The sequence below is a fragment of the Oncorhynchus mykiss genome, chromosome 24 (assembly GCF_057628025.1).
Source record: "Oncorhynchus mykiss isolate SJ-2025 chromosome 24, ASM5762802v1, whole genome shotgun sequence".
Classification (NCBI taxonomy): Eukaryota; Metazoa; Chordata; class Actinopteri; order Salmoniformes; family Salmonidae; genus Oncorhynchus; species Oncorhynchus mykiss.
Window position 1 is genome coordinate 6,228,458 of NC_143045.1, and position 21,146 is coordinate 6,249,603.

At 41.9% G+C, this 21,146-nt stretch overlaps 1 long non-coding RNA gene across 1 annotated transcript in view; it reads left to right on the plus strand.

The window, feature by feature from the left end:
• The first annotated feature begins 296 nt into the window (after nt 1–296).
• Nucleotides 297–21,146, plus strand: part of LOC118944106 (uncharacterized) — a 56,753-nt gene continuing 35,903 nt past the window's right edge. The window contains exons 1-2 of the long non-coding RNA XR_016491293.1: nt 297–789; nt 1,158–1,219. This is a non-coding gene — a long non-coding RNA (uncharacterized LOC118944106). The remainder of the gene's footprint in view (nt 790–1,157; nt 1,220–21,146) is intronic.

Below are 21,146 nucleotides of genomic sequence, written 5' to 3' on the forward strand. Positions count from 1 at the left end.
AGTACAGTATATACATATGAGATGAGTAATGTAGGGTATGTAAACATTATGTTAATAGAGCTCTAGCGGCGCTATTTAATTTTTGGATAAAAAACGTTCCCGTTTTAAGCGCGATATTTTGTCACGAAAAGATGCTCGACTATGCATATTCTTGACAGTTTTGGAAAGAAAACACTCTGAAGTTTCAGAATCTGCAAAGATTTTGTCTGTAAGTGCCCCAGAACTCATTCTACAGGCGAAACCAAGATGATGCATCACCCAGGAATTAGCAGAATTTCTGAAGCTCTGTTTTCCATTCTCTCCTTATATGGCTGTGATTGCGCAACGAATGAGCCTACACTTTCTGTCGTTCGCCCAAGGTCTTAGCAGCATTGTGACGTATTTGTAGGCATATCATTGGAAGATTGACCATAAGAGACTACATTTTCCAAGTGTCCGCCTGGTGTCCTGCGTCGAATTCGGTGCGCAATTGCCAGCTGCTTCTACTTTACCATTTGATTCAGGGGAGAAAGCATGTGTCCAAGAACGATGTATCAATGAAGAGATATGTGAAAAACACCTTGATGATTGATTCTAAACAACGTTTGCCATGTTTTCAGTCGATATTATGGAGTTAATTTGGAAAAAAGTTTGCGTTTTGAGGACTGAATTTATGGATTTTTTTTGGTAGCCAAATGTGATGTATAAAACGGAGCTATTTCTAATACACAAGGAATCTTTTTGGAAAAACTGAGCATCTGCTATCTAACTGAGAGTATCCTCATTGAAAACATCAGAAGTTCTTCAAAGGTAAATGATTTTATTTGAAGGCTTTTATGTTTTTGTTAATGTTGCGTGCTGGATGCTAACGCTAATGCTAACGCTAAATGCTAACGCGAAATGCTAACTCTAGCTAGCTACTTTTACACAAATGATTGTTTTCCTATGGTTGAGAAGCATATTTTGAAAATCTGAGATGACAGTGTTGTTTACAAAAGGCTAAGCTTGAGAGATGGCATATTTATTTCATTTCATTTGCGATTTTCATAAATAGTTAACGTTGTGTTATGCTAATGAGCTTGCTGATAGATTTACACAATCCTGGATACAGGGGTTTTTTCATAGCTAAACGTGACGCAGAAAACGGAGCGATTTGTCCTAAACAAATAATCTTTCAGGAAAAACTGAACATTTGCTATCTGAGAGTCTCCTCATTGAAAACATCTGAAGTTCTTCAAAGGTAAATGATTTTTTTGAATGCTTTTCTGTTTTTTTGTGTAAATGTTGCCAGCTGAATGCTAATGCTAAATGCTACGTTAGCCATCAATACTGTTACACAAATGCTTGTTTTGCAATGGTTGAGAAGCATATTTTGAAAATCTGAGATGACAGTGTTGTTAACAAAAGGCTAAGCTTGAGAGCTAGCATATTTATTTCATTTCATTTGCGATTTTCATGAATAGTTAACGTTGCGTTATGGTAATGAGCTTGAGTCTGTATTCACGATCCCGGATCCGGGATGGGGAGATCAGAAAGGTTAAGTGGCATTGTTTAAAGTGGCTAGTGATACATTTTTTACATCAATTTTTCCGATATTAAAGTGGCTGTAGTTGAGTCAGTATGTTGGCAGGAGCTACTCAATGTTAGTGGTGGCTGTTTAACAGTCTGATGGCCTTGAGATAGAATATGTTTTTCAGTCTCTCGGTCCCTGCATTGATGCACCTGTACTGACCTCACCTTCTGGATGATAGCGGGGTGAACAGGCAGTGGCTCGGGTGGTTGTTGTCCTTGATGATCTTTATGGCCTTCCTGTGACATCGGGCAGTCTAGGTGTCCTGGAGGACAGGTAGTTTGCCCTCAGTGATGCGTTGTGCAGACCTCACTACCCTCTGGAGAGCCTTATGGTTGTGGGCGGAGCAGTTGCCGTACCAGGTGGTGATACAGCCCGACCGGATGCTCTCTGTGTGAGTGCTTTTGGTGACAAGCCGATTTTCTTCAGCCTCCTGAGGTTGAAGAGGCGCTGCTGCGCCTTCTTCACCACGCTGTCTGTGTGGGTGGACCAATTCAGTTTGTCCGTGATGTGTGCCCTGAGGAACTTAAAACTTACTACCCTCTCCACTACCGTCCCATCGATGTGGATAGGGGGGTCCTCTCTCTGCTGTTTCCTGAAGTCCACAATCATCTCCTTTGTTTTGTTAACGTTGAGTGTGAGGTTATTTTCCTGACACCACACTCCGAGGGCCCTCACCTCCTCCCTGTAGGCCGTCTCGTCATTGTTGGTAATCAAGCCCACCACTGTAGTGTCGTCTGCAAACTTGATGATTGAGTTGGAGGCATGCATGGCCATGCAGTCGTGGGTGAACAGGGAGTACAGGAGAGGGCTCAGAACGCACCCTTGTGAGGCCCCAGTGTTGAGGATCAGCGGGTTGGAGATGTTGTTACCTACCCTCACTACCTGGGGTCGGCCCGTCAGGAAGTCCAGTACCCAGTTGCACAGGGCGGGGTCGAGACCCGGGGTCTCGAGCTTGTTGACGAGTTTGGAGGGCACTATGGTTTTAAATGCTGAGCTGTAGGCGATGAACAGCATTCTCACATAGGTATTCCTCTTGTCCAGATGGGTTAGGGCAGTATGCAATGCGGTTGCGATTGCATCGTCTGTGGACCTATTGGGTCGGTAAGCAAATTGGAGTGGGTCTAGGGTGTCAGGTAGGGTGGAGGTGATATGGTCCTTGACTAGTCTCTCAAAGCACTTCATGATGACGGAAGTGAGTGCTACGGGGCGGTAGTCATTTAGCTCAGTTACCTTAGCTTTCTTGGGAACAGGAACAATGGTGGCCCTCTTGAAGCATGTGGGAACAGTAGACTGGGATAAGGATTGATTGACTATGTCCATAAACACACCAGCCAGCTGGACTGCGCATGCTCTGAGGACGTGGCTGGGGATGCCATCTGGGCCTGCAGCCTTGCGAGGGTTAACAAGTTTAAATGTTTTACTCATATCGGCTGCAGTGAAGGAGAGTACGCAGATTTTGGTAGCGGGCCGTGTCAGGGGCACTGTATTGTCCTCAAAGCGAGCAAATAAGTTGTTTAGTCTGTCTGGGAGCAAGACATCCTGGTCCGCGACTCGGCTGGTTTTCCTTTTGTAATTCGTGATTGACTGTAGACCCTGCCACATACCTCATGTGCCTGAGCCGTTGAATTACGACTCTACTTTTTCTCTATACTGATGCTTAGCTTGTTTCATTGCCTTGCGAAGGGAATAGCTACACTGTTTGTATCCTGTCATGTTTCCGGTCACCTTGCCCTGGTGCACTTTCAGTTTCGTGCGAATGCTGCCATCAGTCCACGGTTTCTGGTTTGGGAATGTTTTAATAGTCGCTGTGGGTACGACATCGCCGATGCACTTGCTAATAAACTCGCTCACCAAATCAGCGTATTCGTCAATGTTGTTGTTTCACGCAATGCGGAACACAATCCCAATCCACGTGATCGAAGCAATCTTGAAGCGTGGAATCAGATAGGCCATTTGATGTCCAGTGCTTCAAATCATTTTAAATTGATTGATTGAGACTAAATCGATTTACAACACATGCCTGACAACATAATTATCATATGGTCATCCCTGAGACTTGTCAGCTGTGCTCAAGATCTGTAGGAGAATGCATTTGAGGTGTGCACACCAGTAAATAAGACTGGCTAAGCAGAAATGCTAAGGTGCATTTAAAAATTCTGTTACTTTTACTCAATTTCATGGTTGACAGCTGGAAGTTATGGATGAGTTGCCATGGGCACTAAGGGGTCACCCAAGCAGCAGAGGCAACAAACGTTTTCTCTCTGTGGCCATGTTACGAAAATCGCCTTTGTCCTGCAGCCTTCCATTTTATGCCTGAGCGTTTCGAATCGATTATTTTCAAAGCCCACGACTCTTGCTTTTAGTCAGGCATAAGGAATGAGTAGTGGTGGTCAATCTCTCCCGTCACACATCTCTCTCTCTCTCTCTCTCTCTGTATCTCTTTCTGTCTGTCCCTCTCTCTCTATACAGATGATGATTATAGTTCTCTCTTGGTGCCAAAAAACAGAGACGTCTTGGCGTGTTGTAGCTGTGTGTCTGTTGTAAATGGTCATAACATTGATGATAGGCCCCTTTGGTGAAACGGGGGAACAGTGTATGTGGTTTACTGTCCCTCTGTTTGTAGTCTACCAAGGCTTGTTTGGTTGGGACTCTGCCGAGCCCAGAAGGCAACAAACTACCATCAACCACTTCAGTTACAATTATATGCTCATAGTTATTTCCCTATAGTGCCATCATATGCATTGATTATCAATAAAATAAAAAACAGTCACAATCAGGGAATAATGAATGTATAATGAATCACATCATTAACTAAATCCATTCAATCACATCTCATCAACATTTTCCTGCCAGCTGCTAACACTCCTAGTATATGGCTGAGATTACATCCCAGAATGCATTAGGAAATGGAGAGTGTCTTGTGTCCAACCAAACCAGTATTGGCGATATCCCCATCCCCTGCCCAAAGTCAATCAGCAAAGGCAGCCTTATTCCCTGAATAAATCTGTTGTTATGTCAATGGCCCCTGCTATCTTATCACATTACTTTTAGGACTCTTTGTTGCTCACACCTGCCAGGACAATGTCAGCAAAATGCCACTGTGGAGCACAGCCGGAGTTGGGAGACTGTTGGTGGCATCGTGGCTGTAATTCACGCTATCATAATGTACTGACACGCACCACTCCTCACAGCTCCCACAGATGAAGCATCAGAAGGAATGACACTGCCAGAGATGACTTAAATTAGCTTCGGTCAACCTTGAATTAGGAATTTGTGAGGCAGCGTAGCCAACTAATATCAAATGCTCAAGAGGACAGAGATGATGACAGTCTGCCAGAGTGACCACTTTCCACTCCGCAAGTCTCTCATGCAAGACAGAGTTAAAAGGAGCATGTGTGATAAGAGGTGGTACCTCACACAAGTGTATCGGTTAATATTTTGCAATGCACTGTTGGCTTATTAACATTTGGAAGTAAAGCATATGGTTTAGCAATGTACCGTAACATAATATGATTCCGGGGTCGTTTCTAACAACAGAGAGAAAGAAAATTACACCTACCCTATATGTTATTTGAAACCTGATGGAATTCTGTTGAAATAAGTCTTCTTCCAAAGATCTTCTAGAATTGCTATTTACCTGCAGTTGTATCTGGTACCCTGATATACACTTCAGTACAAAGTACTACCAAAAATAAGATGTGTTTTCACAGAAAAAGTAACAAACAACACATTGATAGGGAATTCTCCCTCGCAGGAGACAATGACACGATTTCATGGCTTTGACACTGCAGCTCACCAGTAAGTTTCGGGATGTGACAAGTCCAACAATAAACCAAACAAACGCCAGCGTCACAATGTCCAAATCCTGAAGGTAAACACAAACATCTTCAGGCGCTTGTCTCAGAACAATAACATTGCCTTGACAGAGGACAAGTTGTGTTTCCCAAACAGTCATTTACTTTTTGAGGACAGAAAGAAAAACAATATATTACCTGAAAGTACAATCCAATACATTATCACCTCATTCCTCTTCAACCCGAAAAGACCTCGTAGAGGATATACAAGACTACTCATCAATGTTATTCATGCAGACGCTTTATCGCGTGTAGTTAATGTTCCTCCACTGTTATCTGATATAGTGAAACTGCAATTTACAGGCCAGAAATGGAATCCTTATTCATCTGACATGCTACAATAATACCCATCACAGGCTGGGCAGAGAGAGCCCATATTTCACATTGCACAGGCCAACCAGAGACTCACAGGCATTTAGCCCCTGCCCTACTTCAACCCCTGCCTCTAATTAAAATGGTTGGGATAATCCGTGCCGAGATCCGGCCTGCGTCTCCCTGCCAATGACCTTCTGGATTTGGAGTGTGAGACCTTGCGGCTAATGGTCTCTGCCCTGCTGTAGGCCGTCTGTACTGCGTGTCCACGCAGGGCCAAACAGGGCCATCACAGAGGTTATGAAGACATGCATAGATGCAAGTGCAGAAACTATGGCCGTGGCTGGCCCCTCTCTGTAATCCTGAAGTGCTCATAGAGTGGCAAGGGTGGGCATTTAATAGGGGGCACCTTGCCCTCTCTATAATGGCATGAAGTATTAATTGAATGTCTTAGACTAAGCTGGCCCAGATCATTTCCCCATACAATGTTCTGTTCTCCCAGCACAGGCCTTGACTACAGCAGTGAACACTTCAACCTTGTATCCAGATTAGTTTAATGCCCTGAAAGAACAAGGTTATTGTGAGTCGGATTTCTAAAGTACCATTCTTGGATTCATTACTTTTGTGTGGTTTGAGTTGAATGTATGATGACATTTCAGCTGCCCGTTTCTACGTTTATTTTGGGCATAAAAATAACATTTGAACGTGTGCACGCACGCACACACACACAGACGTGTGTGTGTGTGTGTGTGTTGACTGTATGCATTGACTATATGGGAAATACCCACTGGGAGACTCAATATTAACAGGTTAAATCTGGCAGATAAAAGGCTACAAGACTCAATCAATACCAGTAGGGAATCATTGGGATGTGGTAGCCTTACTCACTGAGGTTTCACTTCTTCGCTGTCCTACTGTCAACAGAACATGACAGGCCACACAAAATATGGTCAGCTTCTCATGTTCAAGCACCTGTTCAAGGGACTTGAAGGGGGAAGGAAGAATATCCACAAATCTTTGTGAAAGACGGAAATAGTTATGCTTAGCTTACACAAGCGAGATTATTGTAACTAGTGATGCCCTCCATTGGCCAGCAGGAGGTGCCATATTCAAACCATTGAGTTGGGATGAATGACAATGGCAGTTGGCTAGATCTGTCACTAATGCTGGACATTACCCACTGCACAATAAACTGGTTGAGTCAACTATGTTTCCATGTCATTTCAACAAATAAAATCCAATGTGATGATGTTGAATCAACGTGGAAACTGATTTAGATTAGCAAAAAGTAATCAACGTAAAGGAATTTCTGGATTTGTTGTATTTATTTTGTTTATTTTTTACCCTAACTCCAATAAGATGGTTAAATGTAATACTTTGAATTCAAGTTAGTTGACAACTCAATCAAATGTAAATAAACTAGATGTTGAAATAGCATCGGTGCCTAGTGGGTAAGTAATTTATGAGCCAAATATATATTTTTTTTTAACGTAAATGAAGTCATCTCTTTTTGTCTTTCCTCTCTCGGTTGGCTCAGTGTAAATTAAAGGTTTCTAACACAGAACCCAAACCATCTGGGCGCGTGCACCATCGTGCGCCATCGTGCGCCATCGTGCACACATTTATTTTGTCCCCCCACACCAAATGTGAACGTGACACGCAGGTTAAAATAACAAAACAAACTCTGAACCAATTACATTAATTTGGGAACAGGTCAAAAAACATTAAACATTTATAGCAATTTAGCTAGCTAGCTTGCACTTGCTAGCTAATTATTCCTATTTAGCTAGCTTGCTGTTGCTAGCTAATTTGTCCTCGGATATAAACATTGAGTTGTTATTTTACTTGAAATGCACAAGGTCCTCTACTCCGACAATTAATTCATAAATGTAATGGTCAACCGAATCGTTTCTAGTCATCTCTCCTCCTTCTAGGCTTTTTCTTCTCTAGACTTCATATCGCGATTGGCAACTTAGATAGATTAGGTGCATTGCCGCCACTGACCTTGTTCTTCTTTCAGTCACCCACGTGGGTATAACCAATGAGGAGATGGCACATGGGTACCTGCTTCTATAAACCAATGAGGAGTTGGGAGAGGCAGGACTTGCAACGCAATCTGCGTCACAAATAGAACTGACTTCTATTTTAGCCCTTGACAACGCAGATGCTCTTTGGCGTGCATGAGCAATGTGGGACGCGAGTGGTGTAGTCAGCCTGTTAGAAGACTAACTTAATTTTCTGTATTTGATTGATTTGGTTGAAGCACTCCATTGGCACAAAAGTCAATTTATTATTTTCAGATTTTATTTTACACATACATAATGAAATGAGTGCTAACTCTCCCCTGCCACATTTACCGACCATGTAAAACTGTTAACATTTTCCTTTTGAAGATATTCTGTACTTAAATATATATATGACTAAACCAGCCTGTGTGATGTTTGTTTGCTGCTCTGCAACTGTAAGTTTCTAGTGTTGGGGCCGTGGGAGGGACCAGCTCGGAAAGAGTTTGTCATGTTGGCAGGCGTGTGTTAGGGGAGTAGGGGTTCGGTTGAACCTGGGGGTTGGTGTTGGCAGGGATGTTTGTTTGGCTTTCAGCTTTAACACATTGTTCTGTTCAGAGTGAGTGGAAACATCCCACTGATTCACAACTCTGTCAGGGAGATACGGAGATGGATCCCACCTGAAGGTGTCCAAAATCCCCATCATCAGATCCATCTGCTTGGGGGAAACCCAGAGAGAGACTAGCCAAGTCAGTCGGACTCCCGTCCGGCTCTTCCACCTCCCCCACAATCGTACCCCTTCACAGATGGCCATGGCCATTACCCAAAGTCACCCACACACACTTCCCAACCATTAAGATTTAGCCACTTACATACCACTGGAGTGATTCTAAATAGGGAGATGGGAGAACAATGGAGTGTCTGGGAGATTCATCTCTTGAAAAGCAGACTAGACATCTTGAACCTATCCAATCATTGGTATATCGATTTCATTTCAGAAATGTGGAGGACTGAAGCCAAGGCTTTATAGATCCTCACTTGGTCTCTCTCTAATCCTCCTTGAGAACTGTTATATTATAATTCACCTAGTCCACACGCAGATCCAGCACCAGCAGAAGTTGTGTCTGGGTGTGATAGCAGACTGCTATGTGAGCTGCTGCATGCTGAATATTAGCAGAGCGCTAGCACTCCGCCGTTGAAGTGAGTAAAATGCTAGCGCCACGCCATGTCTGAGCAGGAGTTGTGTGCTAACATGACATGATGGGTGAGTTTCTCCACGGGCCTCCTGAACTGTTCAATGTCAAACTGCTGGGATGCGATTTACAGCACAGGCCACTTTATATATTCCGACCGTTTGGTCCCTTGGAGTGTTTGTTTTAGCGCTAATTAAATCTTTGCTCAGGGTATCAAACAAGGTTGGCTAAGGTCATCGGAGCATCTGTGCCGTTTCATTGCGGACCTGTCTTCCCCACTGTGATTGAGTCCCAGCACTGCTGTGTAATGCTGACTGTTGACAGATGCGGCATGCTTTTTTAGCAACAGGTTTTTTTCTCTCTCAGCTTCCTGCAAGTACCAAGTCAAATCAAATCAAATTGCATTGGTCACATACACATGGCTAGCAGATGTTATCGCGAGTGTAGCAAAATGCTTGTGCTTCTAGTTCCGACAGTACGGTAACATCTAACAAGTAATCTAACAATCCCACAACAACTGCCTAATACATACAAATCTAAGTAAAGGGATGGAACAAGAACATAAACATAAAAATATATGGATGAGCGAAGACCGAGCAGCATAGGCAAGATGCAAAAGATGGTATAAAAATACAGTATATACGTATGGGAAGAGTAATCAAGACGTGAAAACTTTATTAAAGTGACATTATTAAACTGACTAGTGATCTATTTATTAAGGTGACCAATGATTTCAAGTCTGCATGTAGGCAGCAGCCTCTCTGTGTTAGTGACGGCTGTTTAACAGTCTGATGGCCTTGAGATAGAAGCTATTCTTCAGTCTCTCGGTCCCAACTTTGATGCACCTGTACTGACCTCGCCTTCCGGCCGGTAGCGGGGTGAACAGGCAGTGGTTCATGTGAGTATCATGTTGGGAACTGGCAAGCTTTTGGAGCTCAGCACATGAGCACAGAGAACATTACACATCCGTCAGCACTAATTTGCATTGTTTTTGCACTAATTTGCATCATGAACCAGACCACTGAACAGAGCCACATCAGCCTAATTCATGACGAATTGAGAAGCTGAATATGTGTGCTTCTGACTCATCTTCCTGCTAATCTTCTCGCAACGGTCGCTCTATGGGCGACACAATGCGCTATATTCAGTGTACCGCTTCTACTCTCCCCTCGGTGTCGTGTCACACGCCTTGCTTTGTCTCTTAATCTCCTCCTGTATGGCTCTTGCTCGTCTTTGGAGTGCGTGTACGTGAGAGGGTATTCAGCCTCCCTCCCTACAAGCCCAAATATTTTTCTGTATAGAAAAGTACAGGAGAGTGAGCTATATCAGGCGCTATATCAGAAATGACTTTTAGGGATGAAGAGGGGGGGCCTTGTGAAGGAGAGTCAGCCATCGCCAGCAAGAATATTCAGCGAGGACATACTCTCGTTCCTATCATAACAGCCTGTAGGATTCCAATCATGCCTGCTCTGTCATTAGGATGGGAGGCTCAGCGCTAATGTGGGGAAAGTGGAAACGCCAGAAGGCTCTCCTTCCACCCACCCATTACCAGGGCTGAATAGAAAGCCAAACACACTGGGGCTGGGGAGATATGTATATACTGTATTTTAGTCATGGCTCATCCTGTATAGGTACTGCTGTACACAACTTGTTTTATTCATACATTGTCCATATTGTCTATACACACACAATTTAGATACATATTTCTATTCAGGACTCTGACATTGCTCGTTCGGATATATTTCTGTTATTTTTATATTTTTTGTTGCTTTTGGACTATGTGTGTATTGTTGTTGCATTGCTCAACATTGCTGCATTGTTGTTCAAGAGCATCTCCCGTTGCTTTGCATGTTTGATGAGGGAAGAGCTGCTGATGTTCTGAGTCTCTCACTCATGGGAAAGGCAGACATGATACCGTATTGATAAAATAAATTCAAAATAAAATCATGAGCAAATGAGTCTACCATCAGATGACCAAAATAGCCCAAACTTTCGAGGTCTGTAGGTGGGTTTAAACATGTATTGTGGGTTTGATCACACAAACCGTCCCTTTAAGTATGTCAATATGAAGATAAGCACACGAGCATAAATGACCCAGCTGTAGGCAGCTGTATTGTCTCACCGTGGAGCAGCCGTCAGTATCTCTGAAATGTCATGGGTGTCCGTGACATTGACACTCTGTGGCAATGGCCAATGGTTATGCATTCATAACTCAAAGTTACACAATCATTAATCACCTTACAGATCTAACATAGGATGGTTCATTTTTTAAAGATGCCATCAATTGTATCCATCCAGACATAGATGTCGGCTACAACTAACCACTATATGTCAGGTCAAGGTGTGGTTGCATACATTTCCTATGTAAATGATAATTCAAACATGACCATGTTCTTCTCAACACTACAGACTATCCACCAGCAAAGTATGTGTTGTACGCACTTCATATGCACAGGATGTTTTTGAAAGTCATTTATGGTGGTGTTTATGGTGCATTTACTCAAATAAGTACACAGGCAGTTAATGGTGATGATTTCGAAGAGAATGAGTCAATCATGGTGCAGGAGGCTGCACTGAAAACATGGCGGCCCTTCATGTTCTTTTCCAGGCTCTGCTAATATCATATTGCTTAATTTCGTAAACACTAAAAAAAGACAGTGGTGTGTAGGCTATGATAATGTATTTAGAGAGATGTATGACAGTTCAAAGCATTCTTCAATTATTTTCCCATTGTCTAACGAATGCATGTACTGTACCATTCAAAAGTTTGGACAAACATACTCATTCAAGGGTCTTCTTTTTTTTAAACTATTTTGTACTTTGTAGAATAATAGTAAAGACACCAAAACTATGAAATAACACATATGGAATCATGTAGTAACCAAACATTTTTTAAACAAATACAAATATATTTTATATAGGAGATTCTCCAAAGTAGCCATCCTTTGCCTTGATGACAGCTTTGCACACTCTTGTCATTCTCTCAACCAGTTTCATGAGGTAGTCACCTGGAATGCATTTCTATTATTAACAGGTGTGTCTTGTTGCAAGTTAATAATTTGTGGAATTTCTTTCCTTCTTAATGCGTTTGAGCCAATCAGTTGTTGTGACAAGGTAGGGATGGTATAATGAACAACGCCCTATTTGGTCAAATACAAAGTCCATATTATGGCAAAAACACCTCAAATAAGCAAGGAGAAACAACAACCCATCATTACTTTAAGACATGAATGTCAGTCAATACGGAAAATTTCAAGAACTGAATGTTTCTTTAAGTGCAGTCTCAAAAACCATCAAGCTCTATAATGAAACTGTCTCTCATGATGACAACCACAGGAAAGGAAGACCCAGAGTTACCTCTGCTGCAGAGGATGTTCATTAGAGTTACCAGCCTCAGAAATGTCAGCTCAAATAAATGCTTCACAGAGTTCAAGCAAAAGACATCTCAACATCAACTGTTCAGAGGAGACTGTGTGAATCAGGCCATCATGGTCAAATTGCCGCAAAGAAACCATTACTAAAAGACACCAATAATAAAGAGACTTGCTTGGGCCAAGAAACACGAGCAACGGACATTAGACCAGTGGAAATCTGTTGTTTGGTCTGAGGAGTCCAAATTTGTGATTTTTGGTTTCAACTGCCTTGTCTTTGTGAGATGCACTGTTACCTCTAGTGCAGAGGATAAGTTCATTGGAGTTACCAGCCGTAGAAATTCACCTCAAATAAATGCTTCACAGAATTCAAGTAACAGACACATCTCAACATCAACTGTTCAGAAGAGACTGTCTGAATCAGGCAATCATGGTCGAATTGCTGCAAAGAAACCACGACTAATGGACACCAGTAATAAGAAGAGACTTCCTTGAGCCAAGAAACACATGCAATGGGCATTAGACCAGTGGAAATCTGTCTTTTGGTCTGAGGAGTCCAAATTTGATATTTGTGAGGGCTATTTGACAAAGAAGGAGAGTGATGGATTGCTGCATCAGATGACATGGCCTCCACAATCACCCAACCTCAACCAAATTGAGATGGTTTGGGATGTGTTGGACCGCAGAGTGAAGGAAAAGCAGCCAACAAATGCTCAGCATATGTGACAACTCCTTCAAGACTGTTCCAGGTGAAGCTGATTGAGGGAATGCCAAGAGTGTGCAAACCTGTCATCAAGGAAAAAAGGGTGGCTGCTTTGAAGAATCTAAAATCTAAAACACATTTTGATTTGTTTAAGACTTTTTTTACAATGTAGAAAAGAGTAATAATAAACCCTTGAATGAGTAGGTGTGTCCAAACATTTGACTGGTACTGTACATATTCTATTCATTATTGCAATAAAAAAAAGCTATTGTATTCCTACTCAAATGCAAATAAGAGTTGCTACTGTCAGTGCTTGACTTGGGCAGTACCGGCACCTCACTTTTAATTTTTTTACTGCTTGAGCTCCTGTTCCTCTTATAGAATATTAGCTAAAAAGTATTGTGGAGCACCTGTTCCTCTTATAGAATATTAGCTAAACAAGTCTTGTGGAGCTCCTGCACCTAATGTTAAAACAGTACTGGCACCCAAAATGAGTACCGGCACTTATTTCAGTCCAAGTCAAGCACTAGCTATTGTCTCATTAAGTGTATTTGTAAATGCCCATCTATCTAGAGGCCCCAGCTGAAAGTGAATAGAGAAGTAGATAGAATCCATCCACAATAATTTAACTTCAAACATAACCACCATGAGTGTCTCAGCTGCTTCCCACATCTCAATATCCATACCCTACACTGTACAGCCATACATCTCTCTAATCTCACTCTTTCATTCCATCTCTCTCCATATGTTAACTTGTTCAATCATACAGTATGACATGCTCTCCTAACCTAACTTATCTCCAGCTATCCACCTCTTCCTCTCTTCTCTCTCGCATTCCCTCTCTCTCTCTGAGGTGCATTACTGCCATCTACTGTTTGGTCTTTGATAAACAGAGAAGAGATAAAGACACAATCACATCTGTATACAATTTCTTCGGAAAGTATTCAGACCCCATGACTTTTTGCACATTTAGTTACATTATAGCCTTATTCGAAAATGTATTAAATACTCATCAATTTACACACAATACCCCATACTGACAAAGTAAAAACTGTTTTTAGAAATGTTTGCAAATTTATAAATATAAAAAGTTGAAATATGACATTTACATAAGTATTCAGACCCTTTAATCAGTACTTTTTTTGATGCACCTTTGACAGCGATTACAGCCTCAAGTCTTCTTGGTTATGACGCCAAAAGCTTGACACACCTGTATTTGAGGAGTTTCTCCCATTCTTCTCTGCAGATCCTCTCAAGCTCTGTCAGGTTGGATGGGGAGCATCGCTGCACAGCTAATTTCAGGCTGGGCCACTCAAGGACATTCAGAGACTTCTCCCAAAGCCTTATGTTGTCTTGGCTGTGTTCTTAGGTTTGTTGTCCTGTCGGAAGGTGAACCTTAACCCCAGTCTGAGGTCCTGAGCGCTCTGGAGCAGGTTTTCATGAAGGATCTCTCTGTACTTTGCTCCATTCATATTTTCTTCGATCCTGACTAGTCTCCCAGTCCCTGCCGCAGAAAAACATCCCCACTGCATGATGCTGCCACACCAATGCTTCACCATAGGGATGGTGCCAGGTTTCCTCCAGACGTGACACTTGGCATTCAGGATAAAGAGTTCAATCTGGTTTAATCAGACCAGAGAATCCTGTTTCTCAAGGTCTGAGAGTCCTTTAGGTGCCTTTTGGTAAACTCCAAACTCATGTGCCTTTGATGAGGAGTGCCTTCCCTCTGGCCACTCTTCCATAAACAGCCTGATTAGTGGAGTGCTGCGGAGAAGGTTGTCCTCCTGGAAGGTTCTCCCATCTCCAAAGAGGATCTCTGGAGCTCTGTCAGAGTGACCATCAGATTCTTGGTCAACTCCCCCGATTTCTCAGTTTGGCTGGGCAGCCAGCTCTAGGAAGAGTCTTGGTGGTTTCAAACTTCTTCCATTTAAGAATGATGGAGTCCACTGTGTTCTTTGGGACCTTCAATGCTGCAGAAATGTTTTGGTACCCTTCCCCAGATCTGTGCCGCAACACAATCCTGTCTTTGAGCTCTACGGACAATTCCTTCGAACTCACGGCGTGGTTTTTTCTCTGACATGCACTGTCAACTGTGGGACTTTATACAGACAGGTGTGTGCCTTTTCAAATCATGTCCAATCAATTGAAATAATGACAGGTGGACTCCAATCAAGTTGTAGGAACATTTAAAGGATGATCAAGGGAAACAGGATATACAGTTGAAGTCGGTAGTTTAGATTGGAGTCATTAAAACTCGTTTTTCAACCACTCCACAAATTTCTTGTTTACAAACTATGGTTTTGGCAAGTCGGTTTTGGACATCTACTTTGTGAATGACAAGTAATTTTTCCAGCAATTGTTTACAGACAGATTATTTCACTTATAATTCACTGTATCACAATTCCAGTAGGTCAAATGTTTACATACACTAAATTGGTTGTGCCTTTAAACAGCTTAAAAAATTCCAGAAAATTATGTCATGGCTTTAGAAGCTTCTGATTGGCTAATTGACATCATTTGAGTCAATTGGAGGTGGACCTGTGGATGTATTTCAAGGCCTACCTTCAAACTCAGTGCCTCTTTGCTTGACATCATGGGGAAATCAAAAGAAATCAGTCAAGACGTCAGAAAAAAAATTGTAGACCTCCACAAGTCCGGTTCATCCTTGGGAGCAATTTCCAAATGCCTGAAGGTACCACGTATAAACACCATGGGACCATGTAGCCGTCATACCGCTCAGGAAGGAGATGCGTTCTGTCTCCTAGAGATGAACGTACTTTGGTGTGAAAAGTGCAAATCAATCCCAGAACAACAGCAAAGGACTTTGTGAAGATGCTGGAGGAAACAGGCACAAAAGTATCTATATCCACAGTAAAACGAGTCCTATGTCAACATAACCTGAAAGGTCGCTCAGAAAGTAAGAAGCCACTGCTCCAAAACCGCCATAGAAAAGTTTGCAACTGCACAATGGGGACTAAGATTGTACTTTTTGGATAAATGTCCTCTGGTCTGATGAAACAAAAATAGAACTGTTTGGCCATAATGACCAGTGTTATGTTTGGAGGAAAAAGGGGGAGGCTTGCAAGCCAAAGGACACCATCCCAACCGTGAAGCATGGGGGTGGCAGCATCATGTTGTGGGGGTGCTTTGCTGCTGTAGGGACTGGTGCACTTCACAAAATAGATGGCATCATGAGGAGCAAAATTATGTGGATATATTGAAGCAACATCTCAAGACATCAGTCAGGAAGTTAAAGCTTGGTCGCAAATGGGTCTTCCAAATGGACAATGACGCCAAGCATACTACCAAAGTTGTGGCAAAATGGCTTAAGGACAACAAAATCAAGGTATTGGAGTGGCCATCACAAAGCCATGACCTCAATCCTATCGAAAATGTGTGGGCAGAACTGAAAAAGCGTGTGCGAGCAAAGTGACCTACAAACCTGACTCAGTTACACCAGCTCTATCAGGAGGAATGGGCCAATAATCACCCAACTTATTGTGGGAAGCTTGTGGAAGGCTACCCAAAACGTTTGACCCAAGTTAATAAATTTAAAGACAATGCTACCAAATACTAATTTAGCGTATGTAAACTTCTAACCCACTGGGAATGTGATGAAAGAAATAAAAGCTGAAATAAATCAGACTCTCTAATATTATTCTGACATTTCACATTCTTAAAATAAAGTGGAGTTCTAACTTACCTAAAACAGGGACATTTTACTTGCATTAAATGACAGGAATTGTGAAAACTGAGTTTAAATGTATTTGGCTAAGGTGAATGTAAACCTCCGACTTCAACTGTACCTGAGACCTGTATCTAGTCTCATAGCAAAGGGGCTGAATACTTATGTAAATAATGTATTTCTATTTTTTTATACATTTGCAAAAATTTCTGTTTTCACTTAGTCATTAGGGGTATTGTGTGTAGATTGATGAGGAACATTTTTGAATAAGGCTGTAACGTAACAAAATGTGGAAAAAGTCAAGGGGTCTGATTACTTTCTGAATGTACTGTATATACGTGCTACCTGTCCCAGACCTGCTGTTTTCAACTCTCTGGAGACTGCAGGAGCGGTAGAGATACTCTGAATGATCGGCTATCAAAAGCCAACTGACATTTCCTCCTGAGGTGCTGACCTGTTGCACCCTTGACAACCACTATGATTATTATTATTTGACCCTGCTGGTCATCTATGAACATTTGAACATCTTGGCCATGTTCTATTATAATCTCTACCCGGCACAGCCAGAAGAGGACTGGCCACCTCTCACAGCCTGGTTCCTCTCTTGGTTTCTTCCTAGGTTCTGGCCTTTCAAGGGAGTTTTTCTAAGCCACCGTGCTTCTACACCTGCATTGCTTGCTGTTTGGGGTTTTAGGCTGGGTTTCTGTACAGCACTTTGTGAAATCAGCTGATGTAAGAAGGGCTTTATAAATAGATTTGATTGATATACAGTACCAGTCAAAAGTCGGACACACCTACTCATTCAACGGTTTTTCTTCATTTTTACTGTTTTCTAAATTGTAGAATAATAGTGAAGACATCAAAACTATTTAAGAGCACATAAGGAATCATGTCAAAAAAAGTGTTAAACGTATCAAAATATATTTTAGATTTAAGGTTCTTCAAAGTAGCCACCCTTTGCCTTGATGACAGCTTTGCACACTGTTGGCATTCTCTCAACCAGCTTCATGCATTTCAATTAACAGATGTGCCTTGTTAAAAGTTCATTTGTGGAATGTCTTTCCTTCTTAATGCATTTGAGCCAATCAGTTGTGTTGTGGCAAGGAAGGGTTGGTATACAGAAGATAGTCCTATTTGATAAAAGACCAAGTCCATATTATGGCAAGAACAGCTCAAATAAGCAAGGAGAAACAACAATCCATCATTACTTCAAGACATGAATGTCAGTCAATACAGTTGCAAAAACCATCAAGCGCTATTATGAAACTGGCTCTCATGAGGACCGCCACAGGAAAGGAAGTCCCAGAGTTACCTCTGCTGCAGAAGGTAAGTTAATTAGAGTTACCAGCCTCAGAAATTTCAGGCCAAATAAATGCTTCACAGAGTTCAAGCAAAAGACACATCTCAACCACAGCTGTTCAGTGGAGAATGCGTGAATCAGGCCTTCGTGGTCAAATTGCTGCAAAGAAACCACTACTAAAGGACACCAATAATAAGAAGAGACGTGCATGGGCCAAGAAACACGAGCAATGAACATTAGACCAGTGGAAATCTGTCCATTGGTCTGAGGAGTCCAAATTTGAGATTTTTGGTTCTAACTGACATGTCTTTGTGAGTCGCAGAGTAGGTGACTGGATGATCTCTGCATGTGGGGTTCCCAACGTGAAGCATGGAGAAGGAAGTGTGACGGTGTGCTTGTGCTTTGCTGGTGACACTGTCGGTGATTTATTTAGAAGTCAAGGCTAACTTAACCAGCATGGCTACCACAGCATTCTGCAATGATATGCCATCCCATCTGGTTTGCGCTTAGTGGAACTATAATTTGTTTTTCAACAGGACAATGACCCAACACACCTCCAGGCTGTATAAGGGTTATTTGACCAAGAAGGAGCGTGATGGAGTGCTGCATCAGATGACTAGGCCTCCACAATCACCCGACCTCAACCAAATTGACATGGTCCCCCTCAGGAGACTGAAAATATTTTACAGATGCACCATCGAGAGCATCCTGACGTATGGCAACTGCTCAGCCTCCAACCACAAGGCACTACAGAGGGTAGTGCGTACGGCTCAGTACATCACCAGGGCCAAGAGGCTTCTAAACAGCTTCTACCCCCAAGCCATAAACTTCTGACTCCTGAACAGCTAATCAAATGGCTGCCCAGACTATTTGCACACCCCCCCCCCTCCCCTACTCTGCTGCTACTCTCTGTTATTACCTATGCATAGCCACTTTAACAACCCTACCTGCATATACATATTTATCTCAAATTCCCCGCCACCGGTGCCCCCACTCATTGACACATTGACTCTGCACCGGTACCCCTTGTATATAGCCCAGCTATTGTTATTTACTGCTGCTCTTTAATTATTTGTTTTTCTTATCTCTTTCTTTTTTTAAACTTTTTTTATAGGTATTTTCTTAACTGCATCATTGGTTTGTAAGTAAGCATTTCACTGTAAGGTCTACCTGTTGTATTCGGCGCATGTGACTAATTAAATTGGATTTGATTTGAGTTGGATCGCAGATTGAAGGGAAAGCAGTCATCAAGTGTTCAGCATATGTTGGGATTCCTTCAAGGCTGTTGAAAAAGCATTCCAGGTGAAGCTGGTTGAGAGAATGCCAAGTGTGCAAAGCTGTCATCAAGGCAAAGGGTGGCTACATTGAAGAATCAAAAATCTAACATACATGTTTATTTGTTTAACACTGTTTTGGTTACTACATGGTTCCATATGTGTTATTTCATAGTTTTGATGATATCACTATTATAGTAAAAATAGTCCAAAATAAAGAAAAACCCTTGAATGAGTAGGTGTGTCCAAACTTTTGACTGGTACCATATATATACAAATATTTCGGACTATGACATTGATCATTCTGATATTTATTAATGTATTACCATTTTACATGTTGGATTATGTGTGAATTGTTTTGTATTGCTAGATATTACTGAACTGTTGGAGCTAGGTACACAAACATTTCACTGCATCTGCGATAAAATGTGCAAATCTGTGTACACAACTAATAAACTTTGATTTGATTTTGAATCACGTTACATTATAATTGCACTACTTTGGACAATGTTTCAAGTGGATTAAATGTTATTCCAACCCCATTTTTATAGTTCACAATCCAAAACATGACTCAGCCTCATAGAATTATGTTATGGTACCTGCATCACACAGTAAATTTCTGGAAGAACGACAAAACAAGTCTCAGTGGATAGGAGTTGGAGGGAAAAGACACTCTGCAATCCAAATAAAACATTGAATAATGTTTAACTTTCCGATATAGAATCGCTCCCCAATGCCAGCGTTAAATGAATACACGTTTGTACACATTTCAATTTAGTTATATTTTATTAGTTGCTTGCACTGTAGGTTAGTAACACTTGATTCATGGGAGAGAATTTACAATATTGTATCGTTATAGTTTCAAGATGATTATCTGGCCTGTTACAGGATTTGGCTCGGTTACTGTTCTCACTTCTCTTTTGCTTACTGAATGTCTCGTTGGGATGTTTTGTTTTGATTGTGTATGTGCGCCTGTATCTCTGTGTGCTTCCGACCAGAACGAAACCATCTCGAAGTGGTGAATCACAGTGAAACATGATATATTTGGATACACACGTGACGGTTTCTATCTGTGAACGTGGTGTTTCCTGGAAGCTACGTTTCCCACTGTGACACACACCTCTCACAACACGCCTCTCACGTCTTCAATAGTGTTTGAGGAGGTAACGTGACACGATAAAACATTTCCATTCGAAGCAGAACTGTTTACATGGCGGCACAGTTACTGGCACGGCTGCTAATTTCCTCAGCATATAGGTTTTAATGTCAATATTACTGAGGTAGATGATGATACCCAGTGTATCAATTACATCTCTCCATTCCACATTTTAATCGGTGTAATAAATGATCCTGTATTCCAATATGGAAACTGTAAAAAGACTGTTCCATGGGGTTGAGGACTGGAATAAGCAAGTTGTAAATGGCAAAAGACATGAAGAAACTATGTAGCTCTCTAGTCAATGTACTTACTTATGTTAAGGTTGTGGGAAATGTGGGCAGCAATGTATGGTAAATGGTGTCACTCACTGGTGGGAAATAAAGGCATAGCAGAACATTTCTGTCAACATACTCACATGCAAATATACCTACACCATTACACTCATTCACACACATTCAGGAAACTCTGTAGTCATCATTTGCAACCCTTACTGACTCTGCTTCTGAGTTGGGAAGTCCTGTGAAAAACATGTGACTAAGGAATCACAGAAGCAGAGGCAGAGAAAACCTGTCGCCTCCTTGTGCCCGTCTGCCGGGTGACATCAGAGAGACACTGTCTGGAGCCAGGGAGGGTTTGAGGAAATCAGCCCAGTGTTACGCCCTGACCGTAGATTGCGTTGTGTGTTTCTATTTTTTGTTTAGTCAGGGTGTGATGTGGGTGGGCATTCTATGTCTAGGTTG